The sequence below is a fragment of the Oryzias latipes genome, chromosome 4 (genome assembly GCF_053564925.1).
Source record: "Oryzias latipes strain Hd-rR chromosome 4, Olatipes_Hd-rR_3.1".
Lineage (NCBI taxonomy): Eukaryota > Metazoa > Chordata > Actinopteri > Beloniformes > Adrianichthyidae > Oryzias > Oryzias latipes.
The window spans coordinates 3,521,472-3,537,937 of record NC_136240.1 but is presented as its reverse complement, the minus strand read 5'-3'; the positions used below and the strand labels follow the sequence as shown (position 1 = coordinate 3,537,937).

The window sequence follows — 16,466 nt, the reverse complement described above, 5'->3', positions numbered from 1 at the left end:
GAGAAAGACAGGAGTTGGTTGTGCCATAATACTAAATTTGACAAAAAAAATGATTTCTGGGTGTCTCTCACTGATCTCAAAAGAATGCCTGAAGCATTGATCCAAATTGAGCTTTAAGGTGAGACTCCATCCAGAAAGGGCCTATTATAGGGTTGCTGCTGTATGACAGGCCTTCTTTGGGAAGTTTTATCAGACCTTTAGTGTTCTGTTTTTGACTTCAGTGATCAGTTATTATCAATGGAATTCGGAACTAATGTATTTTTTTATGTTGTAAAGTTTAGAGAGAAGATTCCAGAATGGTTTTTATTTGAACAAATATAAATTGTTCTAGATTTGTTGACTTTGAAATCACTTTTAAATCCTATCTATTGGGAACAAACTCCAACTGTTTTGGTAAGGAAACAACTCAAAAACAAATACATTTATAGTTCATTTCTAAGCAGCTAATCCAATGGAAACACAGGGAAATATCTGTGCTATTTGCCCAACTTGAGTACTATCTTGTGTTTTAGACTCAGAAAGTGCTTCTTGTTGGGTTGGTGGTGTGTGACTTATACTACAAACCTTACGGTTGACACATTACCAAAACTTCATGGTCTCATGTTCTCGCTTTTGGACATAAAGATGACCTTGACACAGGCACTGACTTTTTCTTCTTTGTAGTAAGTGCTACATGTTGGGGTAATTTTGGTGTCCTAAACGCAAACAAAAAGCTAGCTAGAAAATACTTTTCCTAATGTATTTCTTTTCATTGAAGTATTTCCTGACCAAAACATACCAACACTGCTGAAGTTTCTCAATGAAAACCTTTGTGGCTTCAATCTGAGAAAAGTCGGACATTCAGATGACCTTAACATAGGCACTGACTTGAATTTCTTTGCAGTAAGTGCTACATGTTGGGGTAGTCTTGGTGTCTAGCAACGCTATGTAAAGACTTACACAAAGTAAAATCGCCCAGCAATGTTTTTATTTCCAGCAGTTTTTAAATTTTTTTGAAAGTAGTTCCACACTAAACGGGTTGTAAAAGAAACACCTAACCCTTTTTTATGTCATGTGTGTTTACATTTTCTGTACAAGCAAGGGTCTTCTCCAGGCACTCTGGCTTCCTTCCAGCATCCTAAAAACATACTTCATAGGGCCAATTGGGGAATTGCTCTCAGCAGAGCATGTGAGTGTGTGTTTGTGACTGTGTGGTTCTTTAACAGACTGGAGACCTGTTTGGTGCGACTCTGCCATCCCCCAACAATAGCTGGGTTGGATCCAGTAACCACTAGACTCCAAATGGACTCAAAATCACAAAACTCTAAAAAATCAAGTTGACCTTTACACTAACTGGTCCTTTTTCACAGTCAATGGGTCGTTCAAAAACCAGTATCTGAATAGTGATTGTATAACAAAAGAGTCTGATCACTGAAACCATCAAGCACATAAAATGGGTGAGTTTGTGTCCAGAAGCTAGGTCTTTCTTCATAACAGACTCAACGTGGAAGCAAGCTGAGGTAAAGTTCATGACAACACCTGGAAGAAAAACATCCTTTTTCTATGTGTCCTGCTTTGGGGCATAATGCAAATAGGACCAGGATTCTAACTGTAAAGTGCTTTTTCTTAAAAAAACCTTAGCTTTGTGAATCGCTTCGAGGCCACCTCAAACAGAGACCCCTGTGAGGCAGCGACATAGGCGAATCCCACCGTCTAATTATGACGAGGTTAGGGCTCATGTACGTAAACTGCTGGACAGTCAAATCATACGAGAGAGCTGTAGCCCCTTCGCCTCCCCAATAGTTCTGGTTCAGAAGAAGGATGGGACTTTGAGGTTGTGTGTCGACTACAGACTTTTGAACAGCAAGACAAGGAAGGACGCTTTCCCTCTACCTAGGATCGAGGAATCACTGGACGCCCTTTCTGGTGCCAGATGGTTTTCAACAATTGACTTGGCCAGTGGCTACCATCAGGTGGCAGTGACGGAGAAGGATAAGATGAAGACTGCTTTCTGTACACCCTTCGGCCTGTTTGAGTTTCACAGGATGCCTTTTTGCTTATGTAACGCCCCCAGTACTTTTCAGCGGCTTATGGAAAGGATGTTTGGGGACCAGAATTGTCACACTCTGTTACTGTACTTGGACGATGTGATTGTCTTTCCCTCCACTGTTGATGAACACCTGACTAGATTGGAGCTGGTCCTCAGCCGTTTTGAGAAGGAGTCCCTGAAAATTAAGCTGGAAAAGTGTCATTTCCTGAAACAGCAGGTGGACTACCTGGGTCATGTGTGTGCAGCTGGCGTGGCAACTGATCCAAAGAAGATTGCGGCTGTCGCTGAATGGGCCCCTCCCCGGACTGTACCTGAATTAAGAACATTCTTGGGATTTGCAAGCTATTATAGGCGCTTTGTGGAAGGGTTTGCCCAGTTGGCTGCCCCTCTTCACCGGGCTATTGCTGAGTTGTCTGGAAAGAGCCGTCGTCACCGGAGGGAGTCTTTGGAAAGCGCCCTCACACTGGTGGGTCCATACTTCATTCAAAGACTGAAAGAAAAACTGATCTCCTCACCTGTTTTGGCATATGCTAACTTTGATCTGCCTTTCATTTTAGAAGTGGATGCAAGTCACGAGGGCTTGGGCGCAGTGCTGTCTCAAGAGCAGTAGGGCAAAATCAGGCCCATAGCCTACATGAGTCGTAGTCTTCACCAAGCAGAGAAGAACTACAGCTCCTTAAAACTTGAGTTCCTGGCAATGAAGTGGGCCATGACACAAAAGTTCCGGGACTGTTTGGTGGGCCATTAGTGTGTAGTATGGACTGACAATAATCCCCTTAGTCATTTAAGACGGCAAAGCTGGGAGCTACAGAGCAGCGTTGGGTAGCAGAGCTGGCTGTATTTGATTATGCAGTGAGATACCGCTCTGGCCGCACCAATCAAAATGCAGATGCTCTTTCTCGACAACCTCAAACCAGGGCCTGTACCATCATTACACCAGCTCGCCCAGGGTCTGTGTTACCAGAAGGACTTCAAGAGGTGGAATGTGCTCCCATTTCAGCCAGCCAGTCCAGTGTTTCTACAGTACCGCAACGGACTACAGATGATCTGGTGGTTTTGCAGCAGGCAGATGCAACCATTGCACCGATTATGCACCTGGTCGGGCAGCAGCGAATGCCTGGCCGGCTGGAGAAGCAAGCACTGGAGGTCGGAGCACAGAGACTGCTTCGCCAGTGGGGTCGGCTTAGCATTAGAGACGGACTGTTACATCGCACCTACCAGCGACCAGACGGGGGTGAGCCAGTCCTCCAGCTAGTACTGCCAGAGAGCCTACAGGAAGAGGTGTTTCAGCAATTGCATACCCACCATGGCCATCAAGGCGTTGAACGTACTCTGGAGTTGATCCAGCAAAGGTGTTACTGGCCACGTATGGGTGCCATTATTCGGGATTGGTGCCTGAAGTGTGAACGATGTTGTCTGGCCAAAAGCACCCAACCCCAGTCAGAGCACCTATGGGTCATCTCTTGGCTTCAAAGCCGAATTAAATTTTGGCCATTGACTTTTCCATGTTGGAGCCAGCGAAGGGATGGGAGAGAGCAAGTACTGGTTATGACCGATGTCTTTTCCAAGTTTACACAGCTTGTACCAACCTGAGACCAGAGGGCTTCTACTGTGGCAGACATCCTCATCAAGGAGTGGTTTTACAAGTTTGGGGTCCCTACACGGCTGCACTCTGATCAGGGCCGCTGCTTTGAAAATAACCTCATATACCAGCTTTGTGAGTTGTATGGTGTTGAAAAGTCCCGCACAACACCCTACCACCCTCAAGGAAATGGCCAAAGTGAGCAGTTTAATCGCACGCTTCATGATCTGCTGCGAACCATCCCAGTTGACCAAAAGCACCGCTGGCCTAAGTATTTGCCCCAAGTGCTGTTTAGTTACAACACCACTCCGCACCAGTCAACAGGACACTCACCGTTCCTTCTCATGTTTGGTCGTGAACCTCAGTTGCCTGTTGACTTTCTTCTGGGTCGCATTGAGGAGCCTGTTGCCGGCGAGGCCCGTCATTGGGTCGGTGAACACAAGAGAAGGCTACAAGTGGCTATAGTAGGTGCCAGAGAACTAATGCGCCTAGCTTCTGCGGGAAGGAAGGAAAGGGCAGACAAACATGTTACAGAGGAGGTGTTGCCAACTGGACAGAGGGTGTACCTGAGGGACTTCTCACACAGAGGGCGCAACAAGATCCGGGACAAGTGGGCTCCTGAAGTGTTTGTGGTCACAAGACCTCCTGAGCCTGGAGGAGCCGTCTATACAGTTGCCCCACGGGATCAGCCTGAAAAGGTACGGCAAGTAAATCGTTGCATGATTAAGCCTATACCTGTGGATCCACCTGTTTTGCCAGATAGACCCAGTTCTAGAACAAGGAACCCTGATGTGGAGGAGAATGGCTTCTGGGTTTTAAGACCATCAGGACAAAATGGAACTGGTGTCCCGGCTGTACCTACAATGGAGGCTGCTCCTGCTGCCTGCCCAAACACATTCGACCCTCCTGTATTACAAAGGACTACTCGACAAACAGCTGGACAGCATACAAACCCCCATCATCTACCAGTAGGTGTTGGGACTAGGTTAGAAGGGGCTGCAGGGTCTCAGGTGCAGGTGTCCAGCAGTATGCTTGAAGGGTTGTTTCGCCCGTGGCAGTGAGTTGTAGGGACGCTAACAAAAAAAGGGGGGAAGAATGTAACCGGCAGGTATGCCTGTGACAGGTGCATGCCTGCTTGATTGGGGATGTAGTTCAGCTGTGTCTGCCCCTTTACAAGGAACAGGGAGTGAGTTGACAGACAGTGGCTGCCTGCCTGCATGGTGGTATGTATGGCTGAAGCTCCTCTTGTTGGAGAATGTAGATCACCTTTTACTCTTTTTTTTTCTGCTCTTTTAACTAGATGCTGTAAGCAGCTGGACGTGTTGCACATGTCATGAGCCACTGTGTGTTCTTTATCCACCCTTTTTATACATTTTAATGTGTTTTAGAGTGGTGCTGTATTTATTGTGTGGTTGACTCTGATTTCTTTTTATTGTTGCATAGGTCTGAGTCGGGCGCCGGTGCGTGTGGTGTTGGTGAGGGGGGCCCCTTGTGGCAGCGTCGTCCTCACTCCAGTTCCCTCACTGTATTTGTTTATTTCCCTTTTAGTGTGTAGTGGAAGTTTCTTTTGCACGTTTTTCTTATTGTGTGTGTGTGGATTTGTTTTCAGCACAGAGTGGAGTGAGGTGCGCTGCCGCGTACTGGCTTAGTCCACGGCCTTGCTCTTCCCTCCCCTCCTGGACGGGCGGTCGGCTCGGCCTTCCTGTTTTTATTCCTGCCTCTCCCTTTTATTGTTTTATCTGTGTACTGTTAATCGGAGTAAAACTGCACTTTTAGATCATAAATTGTTCATTAAATTAAATTTTTATAAGCTTTTATTGTCTCAGCCATTTTTGTTTTGGTGGCTCCACTCTGCACTGACGGTATTGGACTTTGGACACGGACACGGACTTTTGGTGTCCTAAACGCAAACAAAAAGCAAGCTAGAAAATACTTTTCCTAATGTATTTCCTTTCTTTGAAGTATTTCCTGACCAAAAAATACCAATACTGCTGAAGTTTCTCAATGAAAACCTTTGTGGCTTCAATCTGAGAAAAATCAGACATTCAGATGACCTTAACATAGGCACTGACTTGAATTTCTTTGCAGTAAGTGCTACATGTTGGGGTAGTCTTTGTGTCTGTGACCGAATGCCCTCTTACACTTGCACCCCAAATGGAGACTGGATTTGATAGTGGTTAAAAATATACAATTTATTAAAACTTGACAAGTTCCATAAAAGACGAGGTTAAAATAAACTCGGACAGTTGGACCGTACTCCAAAACTGCATGAGGGCGGCTGCCTCCAGGATCGCCTCCGCCCCACTGCCTATGTGCCTCACGTGTATCCGTGCCCCACGGATAAAAAAAACAAATCTACCTACTTAACACCATGGTCGAAAAACGACAGTAATGCAACCCTCTAGCCCAGCTACCTGGGAGTTCGTAGCCCCATCTGCCAGATTTAACACTGATGCTGGGAGAGGATGCAGGTTTCTATGTCTTCCTGCTGTGGCGCGTGTTGACCTCCTCTGCCCTTCTGCGTCAGACCCAGTGGGTAACACAGGAGCTCGGGAAGGTTCTGTAGGATGGACGCAGTCTTCCTGAGGTGTAACATTGTCCACAAGGTCACCTTGAAGGGGGGTTTGTGCATACGATAGTTCAGGTTGGCCTCCTCTGGGGTCAAGCATGACCCATGCACCCTGGTCGTCCTCCTCACCACTAGACTGCGTTCTGGTTACCTGAGGCACTTCCTGTATGTGAGGCAGCTCTGAGGTCTTTGCCAGGATACATCGTGTAAAGTCTTTGCACCATTGTTTAATATCATCGCTCATTCCTGGCCAATAACATCTCTGCCTTACTAGCTCAGTGGTACGTTCAATCCCCTGGTGGCCATGGTCATCATTCAGCTGCTGCAGGACTTCTTTGAGGCACATAGGCAACAGCAGTTGTAGGACCTCCTCCCCTCCATCTGGCCGTTGTACCTTGCGAAAGATCATACCATCCTTACTTGTGATCTTGTCCCACTGCCGTAACAGTACTCGAACCGGTCTTGACAGTTTGTCCCGAGCAGTGGAATTTGGGGCTTTCTGTGCCTTCCAGAATTGAAGAAAGGCACCAATAATTGGGTCTGCTTCCTGTAACAGTTTGAGATCATTTACAGTATATGAGGGAAAAGCAGAGACGGCAGACTGGGTAACCTGTGGCTCCTGTCGAACAGCTTGATGTATAGCAACCGGAATGGCTACTCCTTCCAACATTGACCCAGTGGTCATCCTTGTCATTGCTGTGGGTGGCTGCCTGGACAATGCATCTGCATTTGTATTAGCCCGCCCTGGTCGATATCTAATATCATAGCTGAATGCCGACAGCTCGGCCACCCAACGATGCTCAGTTGCCCCCAGCTTGGCTGTTTCCAAATGACTTAATGGATTATTATCAGTCCACACAGTGCAGTGTTGGCCCCACAAATACTCCCGAAACTTTTCAGTCATAGCCCATTCATTCCAAGAAACTAGTTTCATGGAACTATAGTTTTTCTCTGCTGGGCTGAGGCTTCGACTGGCTTAGGCGATGGGTCTAACCCTGCCATCCTGCTCTTGAGACAAAACTGCTCCAAGGCCTGCATGGCTTGCTTCCACTTTCAAAATAAACGGGAGGTTAAAATTAGCAAATGCCAGAGTGGGTGCACTCACCAGTCTCCTCCTAAGCTCATTGAAAGCTCCCTCACATGCATTGCTCCAGTGGCTCTCCAGGGGTGGTTCTTTTCCTTTTCTGCCTGCCAATTCAGCAACCAGGCGATGTAATGGCGCAGCCAGCTTTGAAAACCCCTCCACGAACCGCCTGTAATAACTGGCAAATCCAAGGAAGGACCGAAGCTCGGAGACAGTTGTGTGGTGTGGCCGATTGGCCACAGGTGACACCTTGGATGGATCCGTAGATACCCCTTCACGGGAGACCAGATGGCCAAGGTAATTGACCTCCTTCCTGAAAAAACAACACTTTTCCAGCTTAACTTTTAGTCCTTCTCTCTGCAGTCGACTCAGCACCCGATCCAGACAATTTAAGTGGTTCTCCACACTAGAAGAGAACACAATAATATCATCCAGATATAGTAGGAGGGATTGACAATGCTCTGACCCAAACATCCTCTCCATCAACCGCTGAAAAGTAGCTGGCACGTTGCACAAACCAAAGCGCATCCGGTTGAACTCAAATAGCCCAAATGGTGTGCAGAAAGCAGTCTTTGGGCAATCTCTCTCAGTCACCGACACTTGGTTTTAGCTGCTAGCCAGGTCGAGCGTGGAAAACCATTTGGCCCCACAAAGGGCATCCAGAGACTCCGGGGAAGAGGGAAGGCATCTTTCCTAGTCTTGCGATTCCCTTCGTCGGCAGCCGTCCGTCTCGAGAGACGATGGTGTAGCTCCTTGTTGAATCTACCTGCACCGCCGAGAGTGGCTGTGCAGTCCCATTCTGGAATGGCAGTCCCTGCCACACTTGGTACAGGTGAAGGATGATGGCTCTTGCAGCTGCTGCTGCCGCTGCTTCCTGCTGGTTCTTTTCTGTACAGCATTCTCGTTCCGCTTGGCCTCAGCATCTGTTGTACCCTGCCTGACTGCAAGTCTCCAGATAGGGCGATCGTCTGCTTGACTTTCCCATGTGAAGGGGTCAATGGAGCACCACCTCATGTCCTTCTTGCAGACGTCTTTGAAGCGCAGCTTTGGACGCCCTCTTGTTCTATAGCCTTCAGCTAGCTCGCCGTAGAGTAGGTCTTTAGGGATGCGGCCTGTGTCCATTCTCATGACATGGCCAAGCCACCTCAGACGTCTCTCACCAAGTGCTGCGTGCATGCTGTTCATGTTGGCTCGTTCCAGCACCTCTATGTTTGGGACATTGTCCTGCCACTTGATCTGCAGCATGCGCCGCAAGCACCTCAAGTGAAAGGTGTTGAGCTTCTTCTCATGCCTTGCGTAGGTGGTCCACGTTTCGCTGCCATAAAGGAGGGTACTGAGCACCCAGGCTTGGTAGACGTGCAATTTGGTCCTCTCAGTGAGGCTGGAATTATTCCACACTCGCTGGATTAGTTTGGCCATGACTGCAGCTGCCTTTGCGATTCTGCTGTTGATCTCCGAGTCAATGGACAATGAACTGGAGATCATGAACCCGAGGTAGGTGAAGTTCTCCACAACATCCAGGATGTGTCCATCAATGGTGATTGTTGGAGGGGTCTCAGTGCCCTGGGCCATGACATTGGTTTTGGTTAGACTGATGGCCAGGCTTCACATTTGAAACCTTGCATAGCACAAATAGAAGGGACTGGATAAAGGCCACCACGACGATCCTCCCCTGGTCTACCTTCACGTTCCCACTGCTTGATCTTGTCCATGACTGAGAGCAGGGCATGAGAATCCCTCATGGAGGGATTCACCCTCCTGTTGTGTTCTGGAGAAAAATCTCTCCTGCAAGGCTTCATAAGAACTTGAACATCCATACAGCTCCTTCAGAATATTGATAATCTTTTCTGGGTCTTCCCTCTCACGTCTCGGCCTATATCGTATCTCCTCTTAGGCTCACCATCTAAATGGTCAAAGATGAAATACGCTTTATCAAGAGCCCCTGGGCGTCTAGCACGAACACAAGCTTCAACTTCCTCCAACCAGTCATCAATACCCCCACATGCCCCCGGAACACCAGACACTTTGGCTCCCTAGGGAGGTACATCAATCTGTCCAACAAAACCGGGCTTGGTGGGTCCACAAAGTCTCAGGGATTAGCCGGCTGAAGCTTTCTGCTGTAGCAGGCGATCATTGGCCTCCTGAAGCTGGCGAACCTGGTCTCTTAACTGCTCCACTTCATCTGCCATTGCTGTGATGGAGTCTCTCTGAAGTGCTGGGCTGGCAATGTAGCACCCTCGTTATTCAAGCCCTACGGTGTGTCCACTGCTGTTTTGGTTTTAAAAGAAACAAACTAAAAAGACATTTAAAAAAACAACAATCCAGATCCAAGTCTTAAATTCAGTAGAGGAATCCGATCCTGCCGACAACGCCACTGTGATGGCTGCCTACGCTGCCACACCATCAGGGCAGTAACCTCCTGCACCACACCCTACATATATCTGTTCACTTTATTTGTTTGCATATACTTTTAGATTTCTTTTTCAAAAATAACACACATTTGATCATAAAGTTTATCAACATGTTTCAGTTTACTTTATTATAATTTGCTTTATTAATTTGATGTTATGCTTTGAGTTACCAGTGCTAAAGGGAACCATTGCTGCTGCTGCTGCCATCTGCTGCTGGAACAATCAAGTCAGGCCTGACACAAGAATGCATGCCAGTCAGCAGAGGCCTTATATTCAGCAGGCAGCTAATTGGACTGAACCATCACCCAGTGGACAAGGAACTCTTTTTGTGTTTCTTTACTTTAGTTTCTATTTTGATGTTCTTTATTTTCATTCATTTGTGTATGTTAATTTACTATAGGTTGGACTTTAGTTTAGTTTGTTTGATGTATTTTGTCTTAGTCTCTTTAAGTTCCCCCTTGTGTGTCTAGTTGGTTTGATCAGCCACTATATATGTTCCCTTGTGTTTCCAATTAGGGAGGAGGTCAGTTTAATTATGTTGCTTTGTCTGTTCAGTTGTCCTCTGTTACATTTAAAAACTTGAGTTAACTTTGTTGCTTTGACCTCTTTTAAGGGCCCATTTTTGCCCATTTACACATTTTGAAGAATAAATTTAAATATTTTTGATTAAATTGTTTGCTGTCCTTGCCTTCTTCTGCTCGGTCCACCACAGCCACTTTGTGACCGAATGCCCTCTTACACTTGCACCCCAAATGGAGACTGGATTTGATAGTGGTTAAAAATATATAATTTATTAAAAACTTGACACAAGTTCCATAAAAGAGAAGGTTAAAATAAACTCGGACAGTTGGACCGCACTCCAAGACTGCATGAGGGGGGCTGCCTCCAGGATCGCCTCAGCCCCACTGCACCGGTGGGTAGCCACAAACACCACCAAGGGAGATCTCCGATCCAAACCCTCACCAGGAGTACCTGCACAAATGCACACAAAAACACACCACAACCCAAACAGTGATTAAAAGAAAAATACAAAACAGAAGAGGTGCACCTGAGCAGGACACCACTAATTTCTTCTTCTTCTTTCTCTTTCGGCTTTTCCCATCAGGGGTCGCCACAGCGAATCATCGTTTTCCACCTCACTCTTTCATGGACATCTTCTACCCTAACATTAGCCAACTTCATGTCCTCTGTTAAGACATCCATATATCTCCTCTTTGGCCGTCCTCTTGCCCTCCTGCCAGGCAGCTCCATCTCCAACATCCTTCTACCAATATATCCACTATCCCTCCTCTGAACATGTCCAAACCATCTCAGTCTGGCTTCTCTGACTTTGTCGCTAACACAGGCAACATGAGCCGTCCCTCTGATGTACTCGTTCCTTATCCTGTCTAACCTGGTCACTCCTAAGGAGAACCTCAACATCTTCATCTCCGCTACCTCCATCTCAGCCTCTTGTCTCTGTCTCACTGCTACCGTCTCTAACCCATAGAGCAGAGCTGGTCTCACCACTGTCTTGTACACCTTTCCTTTGAGTCTTGCTGACACTCTTCTGTCACACAACACTCCTGACACTTTCCTCCAACCGCTCCAACCTGCCTGCACTCGCCTCTTCACCTCTTTTCCACACTCTCCATCACACTGAACTGTTGACCCCAAGTACTTAAACTCCTGCACCTTCTTCACCTCAGCCCCCTGTAACCTAATGCTTCTACCTTGATCCCTCTCGTTCAGACACATGTATTCTGTCTTACTACGAATGACCTTCATGCCTCTTCTTTCCAGAGCAAACCTCCACCTCTCTAGCTGTTCCTCCACCTGCTCTCTACTCTCACTGCAAATTACGATGTCATCCGCAAACATCATTGTCCAGGGAGATTCCTGTCTTACCTCGTCTGTCAGCCTGTCCATCAGCATAGCAAACAAAAAAGGACTCAAAGCTGATCCTTGGTGTAGTCCCACCTCCACCTTGAACTCCTCTGTCTGACCTACAGCACATCTCACCACCGTCATACTTCTCTCATACATGTCCTGAACTACTCTGACATACTTCTCTGCCATTCCAGACGACCTCATACAGTACCACAGCTCCTCCCTCGGCACCCTGTCATACGCCTTCTCTAAATCTACCAACACACAATGCAGCTCCTTCTGACCATCTCTGTACTTTTCCATCAACATTCTCAAAGCAAAAATGGCATCAGTGGTGCTCTTACGGGGCATGAAACCATACTGCTGCTCACAAATCTCCACCTTCTTCCTAAGCCTGGCTTCCACTACTCTTTCCCACAGCTTCATTGTGTGGCTCATCAACTTTATTCCTCTATAGTTGCTGCAGTTCTGCGTGTCACCCTTGTTCTTAAAGATCGGGACCAGAACGCTTCTCCTCCATTCCTCAGGCATCTTCTCACTCTCTAGAATCCTATTGAACAAACTCGTTAGAAATTCCACTGCTGTCTCTCCTAAGCACTTCCATACCTCCACAGGTACGTCATCAGGACCAACGGCCTTTCCGCTCTTCATCCTTTTCAGAGCCTTCCTAACCTCATCCTTTCCAATCTCTGCTACTTCCTGCTCCACAACAACCACATCTTCCTCCCTTCTTTCCCTGTCATTTTCCTCGTTCATCAGCTCCTCAAAATACTCCTTCCATCTTTTCTGTACACTCTCCTGGGTTGTTAGCACCTTTCCATCTCTGTCCTTAATCACCCTTATCTGTTGCACGTCCTTCCCATCTCTGTCTCTCTGTCTGGCTAGCCTGTACAAGTCCTTCTCTAGCCTGTCATATAGCTCATCGTAAGCTTTCTGTTTGGCCTTTGCCACCTCTCTCTTCACTCTACGCTGCGCTTCCTTGTACTCCTGTCTACCTTCCTCAGTCCTTTCTACATCCCACTTCCTTTTAGCCAACCTCTTCCTCTGGACGCATTCCTGTACTTCCTCATTCCACCACCAAGTGTCTTTACCGTCTTTCCTCTTTCCAGATGACACACCTAGCACCTTCCTACCTGTTTCCCTTATAATCTCTGCTGTAGTTTCCCAGTCATCTGGAAGCTCATCCTGACCACCCAGGACCTGTCTCAACTTCTGCCTAAATTCCTCACAAGTTTCTTCATTCTGTAGCTTCCACCACTTGGTCTTCTTTTCTGTTTTCCCTCTCTTCTTCTTCCTGACCTCCAGAGTCATCTTACACACCACCATGCGGTGCTGTCTGGCTACACTCTCTCCTACCACCACTTTGCAGTCATTAACCTCTCTCAAATGACCTCGTCTACACAGGATGTAGTCCACCTGAGTACTCCTACCTCCACTTCTGTATTTCACTCTATGTTCCTCTCTCTTCTGGAAGTAAGTGTTGACTACAGCCATTTCCATCCTCTTTGCAAAGTCCACCACCATCTGTCCCTCCAGATTCCTTTCCTTCACACCAAACCTGCCCATCACCTTCTCATCACCTCTGTTGCCCTCACCAACATGTCCATTAAAGTCTGCTCCAATAACAACTCTCTCTCCTCTGGGGATACTCTCGATGACCTCATCCAACTCACTCCAGAATCTCTCTTTCACTTCTAACTCACAGCCAACCTGTGGCGCATACCCACTGACTACATTCACCATCACCCCTTCAATTTCTAACTTTAGGCTCATCATCCTGTCTGAGACTCTTTTCACCTCTAGAACACTGTTTACAAACTCCCCCTTCAGAATCACTCCTACCCCATTTCTCTTCCTATCAACACCATGATAGAACAGTTTGTATCCTCCTCCAATACTACGTGCCTTGCTGCCCTTCCACCTTGTCTCCTGCACACACAGTACATCTACCTTCCTTCTCTCCATCATGTCTGCCAGCTCTCTGCCTTTCCCTGTCATTGTGCCAACGTTAAGAGTCCCTATTCTCAAACCTATGTTCCTGCCTTTTCCCTTCTCTCTCTGGCCACGGACCCTTCTGCCTCCCCTCTTTCTTCGACCAACAGTAGTCAAATTTCCACCGACACCCTGTAGGTTAACAGCATCGGTGGCGGTCGTTGTTAACCCGGGCCTCGACCGATCCGGTATGTCTAAAGTGTTGTGGATGATTCGCATGGTTATTTTGGCAATTTTTACGCCGGATGCCCTTCCTGACGCAGCCCTCTCTATTTATCCGGGCTTGGGACCGGCACAGAAGTAACTGGCTTGCAACCCCTGTGGCTAGATTCAGGACACCACTAATTTATGGGCCGAAAACAGGGGGGTCCCCCCTACACAATACTATGTATGGCACCCACCAGCTACCATAAGGATAAAGGGAGGAGGCAGCCACCTTCAGCCAGGTCGAACCTCCAAGATACTAAAATGAGCACAAAACAGTTTAAAAATGGATAAAAGCACGGGTGTCAAGGTTGATTAAAACATTAAAAACAATGACTAAAAACACTTTAAGCAAAACAGCAGTGGCAACTCTGCTGGAAAAAGAAAAATAAGTTAGTTCTCCCTGGGAAAAAACACATGTTTTACAAACCCTTATGTTACCTCTCATGCCCCAGGGTCAGAACTCATGCCACCACTTGTTAATATAAATAGAATTTAAAATGTTGAAACTCAAATGCTTAAAAACTGTAGTAAAAGGTAGGGATGGCCCGTTTGACACTGCGCTTCGGCGCGCGTTTCACCTTCATGAAACGGAGAGTTTCGGCACAATGTTTCGGGGCGTGTGTCAACCAGTGCAGATCACGTGTTTGATGACGTATGACGCGCCAAATGCTTCGTTTTGTCGAACCACGCTTCAGATGTCACTTGTGTTTTGAACAGTTGGGCGCGCTATTCTCTAGAAATGCGAAATTAATCCTGAACGTTTCCAAACCAGTTCTATTGTTTCGCTTGTATTGGAATCAGCGTCAGTTCACTGCACTTTACCATGGCTCCAGGTAAAAAACGTTCTGTGGCTCAGGATCATTTCAATTCGGTTCTTCCTAATTAAACAATACAGTAAGAACGTTGTATATTGAAAAACCACTGCAATGAATCTACACTGGCATGTCATTACTTTCTCAATAATAATAGCTCAGTGGAATAATTAGTGGTACTTAGACCTAGAAGTCCTTGGCTCAAGCCCAGCCTCTAACATTTGTTTTTGCGTTTATTTTTTTCTTCATGTGATGTGTATTTTGCTGTGTCAAGCACTTCTCACAGAAAACGTCACATGTTGTGTTGTTTTATACGTTTTTTTTAATCATCATTAACAACATTGTTCTGTTTTGCGTTTTTTCATCATCATTTCCACATTTCCACAGGGAGCTTTGATATGTCGATATATATCCAGTCCGCCACCAGATGCCGCTGTTCTGTGTGGTTTCGAAGCCCTGAATGGGTGGTTCATTTTTCCGGAACAATTACATGAACCCCAATGAGGCATCATGGGGCTTCTATTCCCATCCCTGGTAAAAGGACTCAAATGATTAAAAGCCTTAGTAAAAAGGTCCACATGTCAAGCTCACCCACCAAGGCCAAACCAGGAAACCAGCATCTAGATGGAACTCCCACAGCTGCTATTTATCAGCCTTGTGAGCCAATCACAGCTCAACAGACAGGTGCTGGCCATCAATGTTAACCTATGGAACACCATGAGGGACAAACTACCACCCACAGTCCTGTCTGTCACATCTAGTAACACCATGTAAAGACTTACACAAAGTAAAATCTCCAGAAGCTCGGTCTTTCTTCAACACAGACTCATCGTGGAAGCAAGCTGAGGTAAAGTTCATGACAACACCTGGAAGAAAAACATCCTTTTTCTAAGTGTCTTGCTTGGGGGCACAATACAAATAGGACCAGGATTCTAACTGTAAAGTGCCTTTTCTGACAAAACCTTAGCTTTGTGAATCGCTTCGAGGCCACCTCAAACAGAGACACTGATGGTTTTGATTTCCTAATTGCTTCTCTTTGGGGTTGTCTTAATTTTGGTTTTACCACAAGAAAGATAGCACAAAGACAGGAGTTGGTTGTGCCATAATACTAAATTTGCCAAAAAATAATTTCTGGGTGTCTCTCACTGATCTCAAGAGAATGCCTGGAGCATTGATCCAAATTGAGCTTAAAGGTGAAACTCCATCCAGAAAGGGCCTATTATAGGGTTGCTGCTGTATGACAGGCCTTCTTTGGGAAGTTTTATCATACCTTCAGTGTTCTGTTTTTGACTTTAGTGATCAGTTATTAGAAGAATGCCTGGAGCATTGATCCTGTCGGGTACCAGGGCCAGGGCGGTTAGGTTGCCTTCACTTCCGGGTTGGGGCTTTTATTTTGTTAAGTTCCTGTTCTGTGTTCCATTGTGCTTTTGTTATTTTGACTTCATTCATCACCAGCACCTGTCTACTGACCTGTTTTCAATCGCTGTTGTGTATATAAACCTTGTGTGCCTCTTCACTTGTCTGCGGAACGTTCTTTGTTATTGTCACTTTGTGTACGAGTCTCAGAGCCTTCTTCTGGATTAAAGTCATTGTTTTTTTGAGCTTCTGCTGTCCTGCATCTTGTGTCCGCGTATTCATCCCTGACAAATCCAAATTGAGCTTATAGTTCATTTCTAAGCAGCTAATCCAATGGAAACACAGGGAAATGTCTGTGCTATTTGCCCAACTTGAGGAGTTGTCACAGCACTTCCAGTCAGCTCACTACATGGCGGCGAACAGTGTTGCAGCGGCTCGGTGCTTCTATAGTCAGTGCTTAGTCAGTGCTTTGTTTTGCTTTGTTTTTGCGGTTTTTACGGTTTCTTCGCGTATTTTTGTTTGTGTTACTTTTGTCTGTTCCGTGTACATCATGGG

The 16,466-nt window shown here is 46.5% G+C and overlaps 1 long non-coding RNA gene and 3 other non-coding genes across 4 annotated transcripts; all 4 read left to right on the top strand.

The window, feature by feature from the left end:
• Positions 1-106: 106 nt before the first annotated feature.
• Positions 107-5,426, top strand: LOC144992005 (uncharacterized). Its single transcript, XR_013655708.1, has 2 exons — positions 107-2,495; positions 2,587-5,426. It is a non-coding gene; the product is annotated as an uncharacterized LOC144992005 (long non-coding RNA).
• On the top strand, positions 615-696 carry mir430b-1 (microRNA mir-430b-1). The gene has a single exon (NR_107066.1). It is a non-coding gene; the product is annotated as a microRNA mir-430b-1 (primary transcript).
• mir430c-5 (microRNA mir-430c-5) lies at positions 832-918 on the top strand. The gene has a single exon (NR_107074.2). It is a non-coding gene; the product is annotated as a microRNA mir-430c-5 (primary transcript).
• Positions 5,427-5,647: 221 nt separating the features above from the next.
• mir430c-3 (microRNA mir-430c-3) lies at positions 5,648-5,736 on the top strand. The gene has a single exon (NR_107068.1). It is a non-coding gene; the product is annotated as a microRNA mir-430c-3 (primary transcript).
• Positions 5,737-16,466: the final 10,730 nt, after the last annotated feature.